The sequence below is a fragment of the Leptinotarsa decemlineata genome, unplaced genomic scaffold (assembly GCF_025532065.1).
Source record: "Leptinotarsa decemlineata unplaced genomic scaffold, Ldec_3_MD MMD2_P_RNA_scaffold_6, whole genome shotgun sequence".
NCBI classification, from domain to species: Eukaryota; Metazoa; Arthropoda; class Insecta; order Coleoptera; family Chrysomelidae; genus Leptinotarsa; species Leptinotarsa decemlineata.
Genome location: NW_027412533.1, coordinates 5,572,019 through 5,576,224, shown reverse-complemented (window position 1 = coordinate 5,576,224; position 4,206 = coordinate 5,572,019).

Here is a 4,206-nt window from a genome sequence, read left to right as displayed (position 1 = left end):
TTTCGTGTTTTATAGGCTTCCTACCCATACATAACTATATGTCAAGTGGGAAGTTTTCAAAAAAAGAAGGCCTACATTTGATCTACATTATCTATAGACCTTCACAAAAATGTGTAGATCATGTCCAAAACGAACAGTATTCCCAAATACCAGAACTGCAACACTCTATTCCACGTGCGTTTTACCGACTGAATTGGCGCCTGCTGTAGATGCAGTAGACTAATTCTAACTCGATAACTGGTTTCTATTCATATCAAACAGGGAAGTCTTCCACTTATGGATACACACCAATAATTTCGGGTTGAAATTTACGAGAAATTTATCCGTGAAAGTTTCCACCAATTTCAACGGAGCGATTCATATGATAATAATAACAAAACAGTCACAGTCCAGTGTCTACGATGACAGTTTTTGGGACAATTGTACACATGGTGTCGATACGTTTATGAAAAGTTAAAGAGAATTCAAACTCTTTGACAGATTTCTAATACTCATGAATTTTTCACATCCGAATTCTAAGATATTTTGTTCTGTTTCTATTTATTGTGAAATACTTGGCAATTCAATTTTTTGATGAACATATCAGACCTTTCTCAGTCCTGATTTTCTGAAGTATTCATATGTAATGAAGTGCAATCATCTGCATAAAATATGACGAGCTGCCAATGTGAGGCACTAGAGTCAAACAATTTATGGACAACCCAAATTATTACCAGAAGAATATGACATACATCCAGCAACGGATCTGTACAGAATAGCACGGGACACAAGATTATTGAGAGAAATGCAATAACCCTATGAGGATGCAGTGTTTTCCGAAAATTTGAAAGGAATGGACGGCTCCCAGGTTGCAGAGAAGTCTGCATAGGATACAAACATTTTATTTTTATTTTACTATAAATGGACAAAGTTTTGGGGAATTCCCAGTTTTCCATTTCATTGTCATTCCATTGAACATATTGATGACCGGAGTTCAAATAGGAAATGATCAGATTCATTGATAGACAGATATTTCAGTTTCCAGATGGATAATGTTACGAATTGTTATCATGTGCAATACCATGTATTGATAGCAAGTGATAGTGTTGATACAACGATCATGTCACCAAGTACAAGTACAACTTGTACTTGTACTTGAAAGTACAAACCTTCTACCTGAAATCAGATGTATTTCAACTAATACTTAAGAGTTGGAGACAATTAGGATTTCTGAAGAACTCCAGCGTTGATAGCAAAGGTATTCGAAAGAGGACCATCGTCAACTACTTGTAAGGAACGGTCTTTGAGAAAGCTGAAAAACACCGAACTAAAACTTTCTGACAAACCGTAACATCAAAGTCCAATAAGTATAGTAAGATTTAGGTTATTAACATATTTTTGTTGCAGACAATAAAACTTAAATAATGAAGATTATCTCGTTAATATGACCTCCAAGTTTCTTAAAACCAATTTGTTCACATTTTGTTTTCAATTTTATGTCTGTTTTTTTGTTAAAAGCTATAGATCTCTATATTTCATTCGAATTGATGCAAGTATTAATAACACTTTTCGAATCCATTTTTGATCATCTAGAATATAAAAAGCAAATGTGTATGATGAAACCGATGCATAGGGATATATGTGTAAAACTTTTTTGCGTATTGATTCCAAGTATAAATTATCATTACGTGACTAAAAATCGATTTGTCATTATAAAATTAGATAGGTCTTCAAACACGTTTCTGGGCCAAGTTTCATACGGGTGATAGATTGAATTCAATTAATACTCTCGATTTAATATTGGATCAATCGATTCATCTGTGCATTCATTTCATACATTGCCGTGATACAGAAAATTACTCTTATTATGGAAGTTTTGTATTGAAATTTGTTGTATTAACTGGGTGATGAAACTATTTATTGTTGAGAATGTTCTAAACCTCTTCAGTAAGTATAATCAGTTTGACGAGATATCAAAACTTTATGTGTGTTGATGAATAGATGCAGTTTTCTAAGTTTCTCAACTCTCAACCATCCCGATTCTTGCACGGCTAAAGATTTATGGTCATATTTCCGGATACCAAACGAAAAACGTAGACAGCTATTCTGAATACGCTGTAGACGAATAGCATCCGATTGTCTTAAAGCTGGCCCATAAACACTGTCGCAATAAGAAATTTTTGACATGATCAGTGACTCGCATAGTCTCATTTTCAAGTTTGTGTTGAGCAAATCACGATTTGGAAACAGCTGCCTGAGGACGTTATAAGAAGTTTGGTTCAGATAGCTGATATGTTTAGTGAAGGAAAGTTCTAGATTAAACCACAATCCTGAGTTTTTTATCTCGATCACGGCGGGAAGTTTTTCATTTTCGATGCGGACTTGAAAAGTGAAGTTGGTGAGCTCTCTTTTCTTCTTGGATCCAAACATCATTATTGCGGATTCATTAGGATTCAAATTGAGCTTATAGCCTGTAGGAATGTCAAAGATGGTTTGAAGATCCTTATTAATATGTGACCAGGCAGAGGTATAATCACGAGGCGGAAAAGAGAAATATAATTGCATGTCGTCGGCATAGTGACGTATATTGCATTTTTTAACAAACTGATAAAAATCGCAGATGTATAAGCTCTAAAGCAAGGGCCCAAGGACAGATATTTGTGGCACTCTCTTTGATACCGGTAGAACATCTTCATCCACAACAACTTTTTGAGTACGATTTTTTAGATAGTTTCCTAAAAGTGACACTACTTTCTGAGAAAACCCAAAGTAGACAAGTTTGTCACACAAAATCTCGTGATCAATAGTGTCAAAAGCTTTGCTATAATCCAGAAGTACTAAACAGGTCCTATTCTCATCATCTACAGCTTTATAAAGATCGTCGTCAAGCGATACCCATATTGAGGTAGTTGTGGAAAAATATGTAATCCATCATTTTGTAGCTGCGGTTATCTTGGATTTACAATGGTACAGAATTTATTTAATTGTATTATCATCAAAACTAAATGTGTATTGAATTTCAGACCAATCTGTCAACAGGAAGGGGGTCACGGCCGGTGTCTAACAAGTTGTCCGATGTTTCCGGATTCATTAGCCTGACGTTTCGTCTGCTTCTGCAGCAGTCATTTTCAAAGGCAATGCGGCAACGCAGCAAAGTGTAGTACTTTTCAGAAGTATAGAACATGAATACTCAGCCTGCACGTAGAATTGGTCATGAGTGTTCAATCATACCGAAAAAAATTATCCAAATACATTAAATGTAAATATTTATATTTACGATAGAACGCTAAATAACAGCACGGTTTTAAGAATAACCCCAATGACGCAAATGAATCTCTACGAAATTTGTTTTAATTACTCCATTAACTATAAATGGGAATATTCATAACTGCACGAGTATCATTCTTTGTGAGCGATACCTATTGTTTAGGAAACGTACCAAAATAATTTGTTGGTTTCAACAACGCTCATGAATAAAAACTTGGCACAGAAGTCGATCTGAAATTTCCGTGAAAAATTGCTTCTACCAGCTCAAAATTGTTCAGGAAAATTACTGAATCAGTTTTATATTATTTGAAATAGACGAATATCGAAAAATATATTTCGACCAATAAAAAGTGAGATGAACATAGCGGTGAGCGATATAACATAGGGATATGAATAAGCATAAATAAAAAAGGGTTCATTCTGAATAATGTTCACCATAGGATTAAGGATATTTCGATATAAAAATGTCAACTCTAGCGAATATACGAGAAAAATAATTTCAAGACACGTATTGGGTACCCGGACATGAGGGCATTGAGGAGGTCAATGTTCTAGCCCGTGAAGGCGCATCCAAGGCTATGATTGGTCCAGAACCCTTCTGCAGGGTAGCGAAAGCATGTATCCATAAGACATCCATAAATTCATGGATGCAAGTCGAATCGATATATTGGTGAAATAAGCTTCCAGGAATGAGGCAGGCAAAAGAGTTCATAAAGAAACGATCGCCCTGCTTCACGGAAGACCTGCTAAACCACAAACGTAAGGTTGTAAGAATAGTGGTGGGTCTACTAACGGAGCATAGCCGACCCAGGGAACATATGAGCAACATGGGTCTGACAGAAGAAACCCAATGCAGGTTCTGTCAAGAATAAGAAGAAACCGTACTGCATGTGCTCTGTGAATGCGAAGCGATGGCAAGGCTGAGACACGCAAGAAGTGAGAAGAGAAATCGAGGCTGCC